At 51.2% G+C, this 15,827-nt stretch overlaps 1 protein-coding gene across 2 annotated transcripts in view; it reads right to left on the bottom strand.

Annotated features, from left to right (window-relative positions):
- LOC147701469 (cathepsin D-like) overlaps window positions 1–15,827 on the bottom strand; it is a 269,811-nt gene that overhangs the window by 253,332 nt on the left and 652 nt on the right. The window lies entirely within an intron of this gene.

The raw sequence follows: 15,827 nt of genomic DNA, 5'->3' as shown, positions 1-15,827 counted from the left end.
ATGCCCTCTGATCTATGCTGTGTTTTGAAATCAGCTGGAGGTTGGAGCTTACTTAATGTGGCTTGCGAGACGGTTGAGGCGGTCTTCACCCGGGGCTCTCGAAGGCGCAAGTCACACTGTTGTGGGCTCCTTTACTTCTTGAGCCTTAATAAAGGACATAATAAAGAAATAATTTGCATTACCTGGATGTGCATGCTGATTTTTTCCTGCGCGTTTGCTTGCAACAGCCTTCCGGTGGTGACACCATGAGTTACCGCACTGGGTGACACCAACTCTAGTGACGCCACCGCCTTACTTAGATATAGTATACCTATATCTACCTATATATAGAGACACATATTAACCTATAAGTCACTCCTATGGCAGGCCTTGACAATCCTGAAGGCAGACTGCTTGGTTTTGTGTGAGAGGGTGCCCTGGCATGAGCTGAGCCCCGTTACAGCTTTCGGAATCCCTTCCTTATAGCTGTTAAATGATATAGCCATACCATATACTCTTAAGTGCATTATAATCCTCACGGTTGGAGTGGCTTTATCAAAACATGTTGTGTTTGGTGTCAAACACATTGGAATACTACTCCCTCCCCCTACCAGTTCTATCGGTGGGGGTAGCATTCCACCTTTCTAGAGGGAGAAGACATGTACACACTTACTTACCAGGTAAATGTTTAAAAGAGCCTCAGCATCACAAGATGGATGCTGCTGCCACAGACATGAGTCTGACCTCCTGCTGGTGGACAAAACTCCGGCAGGGGAGGCCAGGACAATAGGTTTCCTGTCCAGGGAGGTGCCAGCATCGCCCCAGACAGGCTTCAGTGTATTGGGGCTGGGTGGGTTGCATTCAGTGAATGCTTTTCAGACACTGCCTGGGGCACATAAGGTGCCCAATTCATTTCCAGTTCAAACCGGTTGATGGGGCACCCAGCCCCAGCTCTGGTGCGAAACTGGACAGAGGGGAAGGGGTGTAACCACCCCCTCCCCAGGTCCTCCCATAGGTGGGACCCTAGAGTTAGTCCAACCCCTAAACTTGGTATGAGAATAGGAACCCAGTCACTGAGAATTTAGATTACCCTGGACGAAACTCTGAAACATAAATCTTGGACCTTCGACATTCCATATCGACTGGAAGACGGAAGAAATCTGCCTTGGGGTGAAGAAGTGACCCCCTGTTCAAAGAGGCACCAAAGAAGCATCTTGCTGGTCTGCATTTTCAAGGCTCCCGACGGATCCTGAAGAATCTGCGACACAGGACATGGACTTCCAGAAATCTCCGAGGCTGAAACAAGTCCCCAGCGAAGCTGAGACCTGTAGCTATCTTGAGAGACGTGGGACCAGAACTCCAGAACTCCTCACATTTGCTAATGCATCAACTTCCCGAGCTTTCTCGAAGTTGTGCATTGGGCTACTTGAAATCCAGGCACTGAGCACCTTTTGCATTGAAGATTGTGAGCCTACACTCCACGAGTGTTGCACGGGCCCGCTTTCAGCATTTCAGCTCGAGTCACCTTCGCGATCCCTATACCCGTCGACTGGTGGGTCCCCATGAAAGACAATCCTTTGATTCTTGGGTTTTCCTGGTTGCTCCAGACGTGCCTTGACACCCTCCAAAGGTTGAGTCCCTCTGACCTTGCTGGTCTGCACCGAAGCCAATCTTGTCATCTTGCGTGGGTTGCTGTTGTCAAGGCTCGTTGGGTCCAATCCGGATACCGACGCTGCAGCACTGGACATCCAACGTGGGACAGCTCTTGGTTGTCGTCGACGCCTCCTGGGCCTCGTGGCTTAAGAGTCAAGCTTCATCTACCTCACCTTAAAGCACCCGACATTGGCTGGCATCTTCCGGTCGACCATCCTGGTCACTGGCTAGTGCCCAGACTCTGTCCCCTCAGCTTTCAGGTTCTTCAGATCTCTGATCCACCCTTGGATCTATCTGGACACTTTTCTCCTGCACACTGGCAGCACTTCTTTGCACCTCTCATTGGAATCGACGCCAAAACCCGACACGAAAAGACACCTATGCACTTGGCTTCCCTTGGGTTAGGTAACACGAGTACTTTGGTGCTCCCGTGGGTCTTGACTCTCGAAGTGTCTAGTTCTAAAGGGGTTTCCCGGTAGTCCACTCCTAAGTGTGCTTAAACTTTAAAACTCTAACGTAAAATTTCTCCATAGAAGTCAATGGTGATTCGCAGCTGTGTTTGGACACTGCACGCGTCCCCCGTAGGTCTCCTGCGTCCCTACCTTGGGTGGTTCCTGGTTGCCCGAGCGGTTATACAGGCCTTAGGCCTCACTTCTCAGGTGGTTCTTATACCATTTTTTTAGTATATGGTTTGTGAGGCCACTAGGGCAAAACGTATACTGTGCTAGTTTACTGTGTGCTATTTAAGTTCTTGTATTGTACTTTTGCCTCTAGCCTCATAAAGCGACTAGAGGGGTTGTGTTTAGAGTAAATACATATATTTTAGATATATATCTTGTGTGGTGTACTTTCATTTGATTATTCAAGGGATTATAGACTGGTAAAACACGCTGCTTTACATTCCTTCTAGACTTGGTCTGAAGGCTGCTCTCCACAGCTACCACTAGGATAGCTTTCTATAAAGGTTGGGTAGTTTGGACTGGTGCAAGGTGCCCACTTGAATAGTGGACATCATATGCCAGGCCAACTTCTCACAGTCGTGAGCAGATACTCCAGACTCTGGAGATGGGTAGGGCCTCAGGCACTAGGTGAGGATGAGCAGCAAGCCCAGGCACTGGGTGCAGATGAGTAAGGAGCCTGAGTGCTGCAGGTGAATGATGGGCATGGATCTGAGGCACTAGGTGTGATAATTTGGACCCCACATACTGGATCAAGGTGACAGAATGCCCAGGTGGAGACAGGATAGTATCCCAGTCACTGGATGACTATGACCAAAGACTCCAGGCACTGAATGGAAAGCTCAGAGACTAAGCGGAGATGAGCAAGAAACATATGCACAGGGTGGGTGTTGGGAAAGAAAACTTCTCTGCATGGTAAGAGACGGGTAGCCCTTCCCTTAATACCCATCAGTACAGTTGTCTGGATCCCTAATGCTAATTTGTTGTCATAGGCAAACACTGATCATGTGGGTGCGCCATGATATAGGCCTGTCTCACGGATTGCGCTTATGTAGTGCTGTGCAGTGCGTGCGCAGGGATCGCTTGTCCTGGGTGAATGTGTGCTTTCATGAAGTACAATACATGACGGTGAAAAGTTGTGCAGTACGCACATAGTGAGTGTGTGTACTGGCTTTGCATGTGTTTCGGAATACACCCTGGTTAAATATAGGAAAGGGTCAGTGCTGAACAGTGCACACAGACTATATGTGTGTGCTGAATGCTTGGGTACCTGTAAGGGCACAATAAATAGAGGTATTCGTGCTGAACAGTAAGTATGCTGAGAATGTACGTGATTGTAATGGTACATGGTACAAAGGAACCTGGGTTCTATTTTGGGAAGCCCAGGCCTTCCTGATAAAGACATGAGGAGTAGAGGAATCCCCCCAACAGATTTGTGTATGGCTGCATTCCTGTGAGCTGGGTCGGACACATACTGGATGATGGTAGAAAGAGACTCCCCTTTACACTTCAAAAGGTTGCTCTTTGATTGAGTGATAGATCACAAGGAAGGGGCCTGGACACATCTCTGGAAGGAGATGGGGCTGATAAGGGAATCAGAAACAGTAGGGCTGGGAGCCCAGGATTAATCTTTTGATGCATGAATGGCTGCGGCTGACATCCATGTGTGTACTCTGGTCACTTGCATGGCCAATGTTGTAGGACAATCAGCTTTGGAGTATTTCCTGCTACGACAGACATCCTTTCAAGAGGAAATAAGAGAAAGAAAAGTGTACTCTTCAACAGAAGCAGAAACCCCACATAAAACTTCAAAGACTCCGACACGAAATCAAATTTGGTTTCTGGAAATGGACTATAAGGGAAGGTAAAGACCTAAAAGTTTGTCATCTGCCAAGAGGCCAGACAGGCTGTGTGAGAAGGTTAAGATCTGCAAGGCTTCTGCCTGTGACCAGAACTGGGGAGGAAGCCTGCTAGTCTCCCTGCTGGGTGAGGGGACATCACCCAGGGAAACCAAGATCACCTGCCCTGGAGCCTGGAGCACCAGCGCCTACCTGCTTAAAAAGACCAGTGTCTCCTGTGTGGAAGAAAAGTGCATTGGAGGGAGCAAGGTCTAATGAGGGGTTCTACCAAGAGGACTCCCCGAGCGAGGAGTGAGGAAAATGGCTGTGAATGCATCAGGTTGTTGCCCATGTGCAGGAGCAAACAAGCGACTCCCATATGCAAATGCCAGGAGAGGGCCACTGAGACCTGAAACATGTAGTGAGCGCAGTTCAGGAAGCACCAGGCCTGCACCGTCTTGTTGCAGTGACCCTGTATGCTTGAGGGAGCCACTGTTGAATTTAATGTTGTCAGAGCGTCGAGACTTGTGTCCGCCTTAATCGGCGGCCCTGTATGCCAGGAGAGGTCACTGTGGCTTGGGCAATTGCACCGGAGTTTGCACCCATGCCTCTCTGCTCTCTGTTCACCTCCCAGTGTCTGTGCTTCAGGGACATCGTGGAAATGACCAGAGAGCACAGGGACTGAGTGCAGATGACCAGAGAGCCCAGGGACAGAGTGGAGATGAACAGAGAGCCCAGGGACAGAGTGGAGATAACACAGAGCCCAGGGAAGAGTGAAGATGAACAGAGAGCCCAGGGACAGAGTGAAGATGAACAGAGGCACCAGGGACACGGTGGAGATGAACAGAGAGCCCAGGGACAGAGTGAAGATGAACAGAGGCACCAGGGATAGGGTGGAGATGAACAGAGAGCCCAGGGACAGAGTGGAGATGAACAGAGAGCCCAGGGAAAGAGTGGAGATAACACAGAGCCCAGGGAAGAGTGAAGATGAACAGAGAGCCCAGGGATAGAGTGGAAATGAACAGAGGCACCAGGGACAGAGTGGAGATGAACAGAGAGCCCAGGGATAGAGTGGAGATGAACAGAGAGCCCAGGGAAGAGTGAAGATGAACAGAGAGCCCAGGGATAGAGTGGAAATGACCAGAGAGCCCAGGGACTGAGTGCAGATGAACAGAGAGCCCAGGGACAGAGTGGAGATGAACAGAGAGCCCAGGGAAAGAGTGGAGATAACACAGAGCCCAAGGAAGAGTGAAGATGAACAGAGAGCCCAGGGACAGAGTGAAGATGAACAGAGGCACCAGGGACAGAGTGGAGATGAACAGAGAGCCCAGGGATAGAGTGGAGATAACACAGAGCCCGGGGAAGAGTGAAGATGAACAGAGAGCCCAGGGACAGAGTGGAAATGACCAGAGAGCCCAGGGACTGAGTGCAGATGAACAGAGAGCCCAGGGACAGAGTGGAGATGAACAGAGAGCCCAGGGACAGAGTGGAGATGAACAGAGGCACCAGGGACAGAGTGAATATGAACAGAGAGCCCCGGGACAGAGTGAAGATGAACAGAGAGCCCCGGGACAGAGTGAAGATGAACAGAGGCACCAGGGACAGGGTGGAGATGAACAGAGAGCCCAGGGACAGAGTGGAGATGAACAGAGAGCCCAGGGACAGAGTGGAGATAACACAGAGCCCAGGGAAGAGTGAAGATTAACAGAGAGCCCAGGGACAGAGTGAAGATGAACAGAGGCACCAGGGACAGAGTGGAGATGAACAGAGAGCCCAGGGACAGAGTGGAGATGAACAGAGAGCCCAGGGAAAGAGTGGAGATAACACAGAGCCCAGGGAAGAGTGAAGATGAACAGAGAGCCCAGGGACAGAGTGAAGATGAACAGAGGCACCAGGGACAGAGTGGAGATGAACAGAGAGCCCAAGGATAGAGTGGAAATGACCAGAGAGCCCAGGGACTGAGTGCAGATGAACAGAGAGCCCAGGGACAGAGTGGAGATGAACAGAGAGCCCAGGGAAAGAGTGGAGATAACACAGAGCCCAGGGAAGAGTGAAGATGAACAGAGAGCCCAGGGACAGAGTGAAGATGAACAGAGGCACCAGGGACAGAGTGGAGATGAACAGAGAGCCCAGGGATAGAGTGGAGATAACACAGAGCCCAGGGAAGAGTGAAGATGAACAGAGAGCCCAGGGACTGAGTGGAAATGACCAGAGAGCCCAGGGACTGAGTGCAGCTGAACAGAGAGCCCAGGGACAGAGTGGAGATGAACAGAGAGCCCAGGGACAGAGTGGAGATGAACAGAGGCACCAGGGACAGAGTGAATATGAACAGAGAGCCCCGGGACAGAGTGAAGATGAACAGAGAGCCCCGGGACAGAGTGAAGATGAACAGAGGCACCAGGGACAGGGTGGAGATGAACAGAGAGCCCAGGGACAGAGTGGAGATGAACAGAGAGCCCAGGGACAGAGTGGAGATAACACAGAGCCCAGGGAAGAGTGAAGATTAACAGAGAGCCCAGGGACAGAGTGAAGATGAACAGAGGCACCAGGGACAGAGTGGAGATGAACAGAGAGCCCAGGGACAGAGTGGAGATGAACAGAGAGCCCAGGGAAAGAGTGGAGATAACACAGAGCCCAGGGAAGAGTGAAGATGAACAGAGAGCCCAGGGACAGAGTGAAGATGAACAGAGGCACCAGGGACAGAGTGGAGATGAACAGAGAGCCCAAGGATAGAGTGGAAATGACCAGAGAGCCCAGGGACTGAGTGCAGATGAACAGAGAGCCCAGGGACAGAGTGGAGATGAACAGAGAGCCCAGGGAAAGAGTGGAGATAACACAGAGCCCAGGGAAGAGTGAAGATGAACAGAGAGCCCAGGGACAGAGTGAAGATGAACAGAGGCACCAGGGACAGAGTGGAGATGAACAGAGAGCCCAGGGATAGAGTGGAGATAACACAGAGCCCAGGGAAGAGTGAAGATGAACAGAGAGCCCAGGGACAGAGTGAAGATGAACAGAGGCACCAGGGACAGAGTGGAGATGAACAGAGAGCCCAAGGATAGAGTGGAAATGACCAGAGAGCCCAGGGACTGAGTGCAGATGAACAGAGAGCCCAGGGACAGAGTGGAGATGAACAGAGAGCCCAGGGAAAGAGTGGAGATAACACAGAGCCCAGGGAAGAGTGAAGATGAACAGAGAGCCCAGGGATAGAGTGGAAATGAACAGAGGCACCAGGGACAGAGTGGAGATGAACAGAGAGCCCAGGGATAGAGTGGAGATGAACAGAGAGCCCAGGGAAGAGTGAAGATGAACAGAGAGCCCAGGGATAGAGTGGAAATGACCAGAGAGCCCAGGGACTGAGTGCAGATGAACAGAGAGCCCAGGGACAGAGTGGAGATGAACAGAGAGCCCAGGGAAAGAGTGGAGATAACACAGAGCCCAAGGAAGAGTGAAGATGAACAGAGAGCCCAGGGACAGAGTGAAGATGAACAGAGGCACCAGGGACAGAGTGGAGATGAACAGAGAGCCCAGGGATAGAGTGGAGATAACACAGAGCCCGGGGAAGAGTGAAGATGAACAGAGAGCCCAGGGACAGAGTGGAAATGACCAGAGAGCCCAGGGACTGAGTGCAGATGAACAGAGAGCCCAGGGACAGAGTGGAGATGAACAGAGAGCCCAGGGACAGAGTGGAGATGAACAGAGGCACCAGGGACAGAGTGAATATGAACAGAGAGCCCCGGGACAGAGTGAAGATGAACAGAGAGCCCCGGGACAGAGTGAAGATGAACAGAGGCACCAGGGACAGGGTGGAGATGAACAGAGAGCCCAGGGACAGAGTGGAGATGAACAGAGAGCCCAGGGACAGAGTTGAGATAACACAGAGCCCAGGGAAGAGTGAAGATTAACAGAGAGCCCAGGGACAGAGTGAAGATGAACAGAGGCACCAGGGACAGAGTGGAGATGAACAGAGAGCCCAGGGACAGAGTGGAGATGAACAGAGAGCCCAGGGAAAGAGTGGAGATAACACAGAGCCCAGGGAAGAGTGAAGATGAACAGAGAGCCCAGGGACAGAGTGAAGATGAACAGAGGCACCAGGGACAGAGTGGAGATGAACAGAGAGCCCAAGGATAGAGTGGAAATGACCAGAGAGCCCAGGGACTGAGTGCAGATGAACAGAGAGCCCAGGGACAGAGTGGAGATGAACAGAGAGCCCAGGGAAAGAGTGGAGATAACACAGAGCCCAGGGAAGAGTGAAGATGAACAGAGAGCCCAGGGACAGAGTGAAGATGAACAGAGGCACCAGGGACAGAGTGGAGATGAACAGAGAGCCCAGGGATAGAGTGGAGATAACACAGAGCCCAGGGAAGAGTGAAGATGAACAGAGAGCCCAGGGACTGAGTGCAGATGAACAGAGAGCCCAGGGACAGAGTGGAGATGAACAGAGGCACCAGGGACAGAGTGAAGATGAACAGAGGCACCAGGGACAGAGTGAAGATGAACAGAGAGCCCCGGGACAGAGTGAAGATGAACAGAGAGCCCAGGGACAGAGTGGAGATGAACAGAGAGCCTAGGGACAGAGTGGAGATAACACAGAGCCCAGGGAAGAGTGAAGATTAACAGAGAGCCCAGGGACAGAGTGAAGATGAACAGAGGCACCAGGGACAGAGTGAAGATGAACAGAGAGCCCCGGGACAGAGTGGAGATGAACAGAGGCACCAGGGACTGAGGGGAGATGAACAAAGAACCCAGGGACAGAGTGGAGATAACAGAGAGCCCAGGGACAGAGTGAAGATGAACAGAGGCACCAGGGAGTGAGTGGAGACGAACAGAGAGCCCAACGACTGACTGGAGATGAACAGAGAGCCCAGGGACTGAATAGAGATTAACAGAGCCCAGGGTCAGAGTGCAGATGAACAGAGCCCTGACTGAGTGGAGATGAGAAGTGCGCACATACATTTCCTTATTCAATCAAAGCTTTATTTCGATATACACACACGATATCATAAAAGCACATACAAAATTTAAAAAAAGAAAAACCACAATTCATAAACCTTACATTTTACATGGTTAGTTACAGTAAAAACATTCGTGTTACAATAAATATACATTTCACATACATTGGTGTAGCATCCAGCTACAATAAACACGGACACATATCTTAGGTATTAACTGGAGCTTTATTCAGTATGTCTTATCAGTTCCCTGTCCCTACTCTAACTAACCCCTTCCTGTCCTGTCCCCACCTCTTCCCCTCTGCCCACCTAGCTCCGCGCACCCCAGCTACTGGACTGCTAACTCCTTTACATCTCCCCCTTTCTTAATAAAGTAACAAACGAGAGGTAGATTAGTCCATCTCTACGATCAGTCTCTTCGGAGGCTGCACGTGACGCCGAGGTCTCGCTGGTGTGGACACAATGTCCTCAGCGGATGGTTCCTTTACCGATGAATGTCCGGTGTCGGGTGCGACAAACTCAGGATTGTCTCGACCCTCAGGTATGGGGGTTGGGGATATGCTTTCATGGTCTGCAGGAGGACATTTCTTGAAGTGAGAAGCATTTCGTGTGACTCGCCGATTTTATGATTCCGCGGTCACCATGGTGCCCTTTTGTTGTACAATCGTGAGAGGCTCGTCCTTGAAGTGACAGTCAGTCTTCTGGCGCTGTTCTTGCTTGACAAGGACTTTGTCGCCTTCCTTCAGGGAGGGTGACCGGGCTCTTCGCTTGTGGTCAGCGTATTCCTTCATTTTCTCTTTTCGGCGCTGATCAGTTGCGGCCATGTCTCTGTGTTGTTGATCCGAAAGGGGCTTCCTCAGTGCCCCGTCCCATGTTGGGATCCGATTTCTCATTGTCCTCCCAAGCATGAGAGTGGCAGGGCACTGGCCCGTTGTGGAGTGTGGAGTGGTTCTATAGGCGCAGAGGACTTCATTCAATGCTGACTTTAAATCTTTCTTTTCGGCGGTGGCTTGCTGGAAAGTTCTCTTGATGGTGGACATGAATCTTTCCACGGTGCCGTTGGCTTGGGGCCAGAGTGGTGTGACCTTGCGGTGTTGAAAGTCCATGTGCTTCGCAAAGTCGCTGAATTCATGACCGTTGAACGGTGGCCCGTTGTCTGTCTTGATGACCTTGGGGACGCCCCATGTCGCGAAGGTGTCTTCAAGTACCTTGAGGGTGCAGGCGGCACTGGTGGATGATATGAACTGGGCCACTGGGAATCTGGAGTACTCATCCATGATGACAACTACGTACTTCCCTGATTGCAGGGGTCCATAAAAGTCCATGGCAACTTCCTGCCACACCCCGTCGGGCAGTGGGGTCATCTGCAGAGGCGCGGGTGGGTTGCCGTGGCTGGTCAGTTGACAGGGATGACAATCTTTTAATGTGTCTTCGACCATCTGGTCGAGGGCTGGAAACCAGACACGCTCTCTCAGTGCTCTTTTGGTGGATACAACCCCTCGGTGGCCTTCGTGCGCGAGGTCGATTACTCCTTGTCTTAGTGTCGCCGGGATAACCAGTCTGTGATCTCTCAAGAGGAGGCCTTCATCAGTTACAGAAAGTTCGTCAGCGACATGTCGGAAGGCCTGGAGTTCTTTTTTGATAGCGGGGTCTTCCTCTTCCTCCTGCGGGTGATACCTCCACCTGTTGGACTGTATACGCTTCAGTACTGTCTGTAAGATGTTGTCTTGGTTGGTTGCTTCCCGAATGGTGTGCATGGGAATAGCTGGTGGACGAGCGTGACCAGTCACAAAGTGAATGTATTCTTCCGCTATGGAAGGCGTAGTCTCTGAGGATTCTCGGGGGTGGCGGGACATATAGTCGGCTGGATTCTCCGCCTTCCCCGGTTTGTGGACGATTGTGAAAGTGTACTCTTGTAGCCGTAGACCCCACCTTTCAATTCTGGGGGGCATCTTGCATTTGGGGTTCAAGTAGATTGTGACAAGTGCCTGATGGTCGGTTATGAGCGTGAAGTGTTTCCCATATACAAAGATGTGGAAGTGCTCACATGCCCACACAACAGCCAGGCTCTCCTTCTCAGGTTGGGAATATTTCTTTTCGGGGTCAGTCAGGCTCCGACTGGCATAGGCGATGATCCGCCTCTGGTCTGATTCATTGTCATACTGAGCCAGGATGGCTCCTAAGCCTACGGGGCTTGCGTCCACAGTGATTTCCGTTTTCCTCCTGGGGTTGAAATAGGAGAGGCAGTCGGCCGATTCCACGGCGCGTTTGATGTCAACGAAGGCACGCTCACATTCCGGGGTCCAATCAAAAGGCTGACCAGCTTTTGTGAGGAGTCTCAGGCTCGGGTTTACCGGCGCTTGATCGCTCTCGCTGGGCGGTCGGGGCGGACGTTGTCCTCGACGCTGGGGCACTTTTCTTTCGCTGTGGGGCACGCAGCAGAGTCGGAGTAGGCTTCCGATCTCTGCACCATCAATGCTCACGCTTCTGGCGGGGTCGCGTGTCGGCGCGCTCCGCTTCTCTCTTCTTCGAGCCTGTCAGCGCTCGGATGTACAGCTCCTCACGGCTCCCTCACAAAGGGGAGCAGATAGTCTGCGGCTGGCCTCTTCTCTTGGGGCATCAGCGGCTTGCACGTCTCTGCGGCGTTTTCTTTCTTGAGGCTGCCGGGGACAGGGCGTCTCTTTAAACTTTCTGCAGGCAGTGGGCTTGACTGGATCCCACCCTCGTCGCCAGTTGTAGCATCCAGCTACAATAAACACGGACACATATCTTAGGTATTAACTGGAGCTTTATTCAGTATGTCTTATCAGTTCCCTGTCCCTACTCTAACTAACCCCTTCCTGTCCTGTCCCCACCTCTTCCCCTCTGCCCACCTAGCTCCGCCCACCCCAGCTACTGGACTGCTAACTCCTTTACAATTGGGAGGGGGAACAGGATGACATCAGGAAGGCACTGAGTGAAGCTGAGACAACTGGCACTGGGTAGAGAGCAGCAGAGACACCAGGCAAGCACTAGGGGAGATGAACAGGAAGCACAGACACTGGGAGGTGAAGAGAGAAGCAGGAAACCACTGAATGAAGAAGAGCACAGACACCAGGCGCGTGGTGCTGAGTGCAGAAACCGCCGGATGCATTAACAACATTATGTGAGACATTAGAGAACGGAAGTTCGAGGCGTGGGGAAGTAAGGGGCGGCGAGGTGTGCGTCGGTTCAGTGTGGCTGCTGCAGCACGCCACGAAACTCCATGGTATGTGATTTAAGAGAGCACGCAGGGGAACAGTTAACTTGTCGCCGCCAATTCAGACGGATTAAAAAACAAGAAAAATCTGTCTTCCACCATGAAATATTATTTCTCCCATGCAGTAAAATTAGAAATGAAAATAAGACCCCATTGACTCCCCTGAAACGGACAAGTCTCTCACCCGTCGCTTTTCGACAACTTCAAAGCGCATGGCGAGCCTACAAACGGAGTTGTAGTCGCAATATAGAATGCATGTCGCAGACAGACGAAAATGACCACAGTTATACACACCTCGGGTGACCTTAGCCCCTGCACTCAGGATAACCTATTTGGTGTGATGGCGATTCTTGCCGTGTTTCGGCCGTGCTGGAGCTGTAAGTGACACAGAGGCGCGACACGGGCCCCACAGCCCTTGGAGAGGGAGTGGGGGGCTGACGACCTTCAAGGGGTGCCCCCATTCAGCCCAAGGCCATTGAACATCAGTGAGATACGAGAAACACATGAGCCCTCCTCAGATTCCGCAGGGCGCCCCCTCATTTTGTGTTAGTGACACTGTACGTGACGTTACAGCATTCCTTTTATTGACCCCTGGTAGAGGTAGAGATGGTTGGGTTGGCTGCTTTTGAACTCGGGTCTTATGGCGGGATCTTGAGTGAGTGCCACCCGACCCCATCCACTCTAGTCTGACCACAGGGGAGCGCGAGCTGCCAGACTGCTGGGTGGGGAGCAATCCTTAGGGGCAGATTTACAATAACTGGCGCATCCCTGCATACATATGCAGGGATGCGCCAGTTATTGTGCGTTACGGCAAACACCTCTTGCGCCACCATAGATGCGCCGCATTTACAATGCGGCGCACCATGGGGTAAGAGTAGACAGATGCTTGACTCATCTGCTGCCGTAAAGGTGATGCATTGCTGGAGTCGCGTCGCAAGCGCGACGCAGCTTCAGCAAGGTTAGGGGTGCCCCTATGCCTAACATGATGCGTCAATCCTTATGCCTGCTTCAAGCAGGCGCAGGGTTTTGGCGCAGCATGGCCTTAAAAGTGACTGAGTGAAATCTTGTAGATTTCACTCAGCCTCCTTTAGGAGGCGTTCCTGTGCCGGAACGCCCCTCCCTTGCATCAGAACGTGGCGCAGGGCTTTACAACGTGACACATCTCCCAGATGCGTCACGTTGTAAATACCCTGCATGGCGCTGGCTTTGCGCCGCCGTTGCGTCACAAAAGGGATGCAGCGGTGACGCAAATGTGGCATACGAGCTTGTAAATCTGCCCCCTATTAAATTTGTTTACAAAAAAAAGTGTCAGTGCCCTCGTCAGGAAGCCACTACATCTTACACCACCCATTGCCCCTGCCAACGCTGCCAAATGACAGTATCAACACAACTACTAACCATCACACTCCTACTAGAGTGACAATTCTGACTATTCCAGGCCCTCAGTTATAAGAATGGGTTGAGCGGCAGGTATTAGTCCTTTCTATTGTATATTGAATTCATAAACAACTACTGTTGTGCTTATCTCTATATTAAATAAACAGTGCCACAATGTGGCAGGCTGGCATAGGTGCCGGTATTGACAATTTAGTGCCCGTGATGAGCACCGGAAACCACTAGCTCAAACTAAGCACTGGCTGGGGAGGCCATCTGACGGCCTCCACTAAGGCAGGCCTTTGAGTCCGATGGTCTCAGATGGGGTGGAAGCTTCCTACTTCAACACGCTCCTCTGTGACCCATGCCCGTGTGTCCCCAAACCTAATATGACCTTCAAACACCACTGTCCCAGAGAATTGCCCCTTACACTATACTGTCTGCAAGGCACTCACATAGCTGGTCTACACCCTTGGCATCTGATCCTGCCCTCCTTCTGCAATCCTCACAGAGACCCTACCTGAGACCCCTCTCTGCACCTAAGTCTCTTCTATTCATGATCCGCTGCACGCCATCCACCATTTGTCACAACAAATCTAGTACCGTCCCCAGAAACACACTCTGACCCTAAAGCCCTTTGACCTCCAAGACCGCGTTTCCCTATCGTCTTCCACAAGACACTGACTGCTGCCTGCACCCTGTATCAAAGACCCCTGGCCCTGACTCACTCACCCATCATATTCAGGGCACAAGTCGAGGTTACACACACATAGATGGCATCTACCCACTTTTTTCACAGGGTGTGCACCGTTGCCCCTGCCAAGATGTTGGGCCCCACAGAAATTTCATGAACTCATACCGGTGTAATTTTCAGACATCGGGACACATTCAGCAGTGCCTGTACGTGGTCTACTTTCATTGCGAGCAGCAACGTGCAGATGGCAAGGGCAGACCCGGACTGGCCATAGCGGGCACCGGGCAATCCCCGGTGCGCCGCACGGGTGAGGGCCGGTTTTGGTACCGGGCCGATTTAGCTGCAAAATCGGCCCTGTACTAAAATCGGCCAAAAACCGGCCCCTGCAAGGAGCTCGGCGGCATCTCCAACCCCCCCTCCCCCGAGTGGGGAGGGGGGGCCGTCCGAGCACTTTGCCAGGGCCGGTTGTTGTTCCCAGTCCGGCCCTGGGCAAGGGGGGGCTTTCATATTACAGACTCCGGCTGGTCCATAACAGAGGCCGAAGTTGAGGGGCTAGCAGACCTTCTTTTGATTGAGTGTCCTGGCTGTGAGTTATATGCAGCCTCACATCTACCTGCAAATGCAATGGAGGAGAAACAAAGGCTCACAGCTTTTTATTACTTCACAAGTACTTAAGAGAGTCATGCTTTTAACTTTGTTCAGGCCCTGTATTAAATATATATGCATGCACTGTCAGAATGTCAGCTGTGTTGGTGTGTCCTTGTATTTTACACAAATAACAATTTAAATACCACTATTTTGTTTTATTTATTTTATAGTACTACTCATCTCACTCCGGGCTTTACATCAGACAGACACATTATACAGTGACAATAAATCATGTGTGTAAATCAATGTACATGATGTGTTACATAAGACAGTGAGGGTTACAAGGTGTAGGAGTCACATGTCCTTCATAGCTCACTGTGCTATATTAGAAGGACTGCAATTATGAACTGCAAGTAACAAAAGGATCCCTGTGTTAAGGCAGTAACCCACTTACCCTTCCACATAAAATATAAATCTGTCATCTGCGTGTCACATGATGCACTTTACAGGAGACATATTAATCCTCTCTGCTACTTTGATTCAAAACTGGGATCTACACAAAACAGAGATCTCTCCAGCAAGTGCACTAACCCCCAGAGTTATCTTACCATTACTGTTATTCTCTGAGATTTACTGGGTACACAAAGGTCTTTGCAGTAGGTGCCTTAACCCATATGAAAATGTAGACTTTGCAACCAATAAAGTAGAACACGTTTACTGCCACGTGTTTCTCCTTTTTGCCAATTTCTTTGTGGCAGAGTTAAAAAAAAGTTAAAATTGAGGCCCAGGGTTTGTGTTGGGTTGCATCACTTTGTTGTCACAACCTCGACGCAAAATCTAATTTGTTAAATCTGCTCAAATGTACTGCTCAACATATGTGTGAGGTCTTAAGATCTGATGTTACTTCTTGTGATGCCACTTTCTGTGGTCATGGGTTGTGATGCCACTTTTTTTGATGACGTCTGATGTGACGATCTGTGGCTTAACGCGCCATGACGTCACACTCATACCGCCTAACGTGGTTAGTCCACACACTTCTCTTTTTTAGGACTTGTG

Source organism: Lissotriton vulgaris, chromosome 7, assembly GCF_964263255.1.
Source record: "Lissotriton vulgaris chromosome 7, aLisVul1.2, whole genome shotgun sequence".
Lineage (NCBI taxonomy): Eukaryota > Metazoa > Chordata > Amphibia > Caudata > Salamandridae > Lissotriton > Lissotriton vulgaris.
The sequence above is the reverse complement of the archived record's forward strand: the minus strand, read 5'-3'. Positions and strand labels throughout refer to the sequence as shown.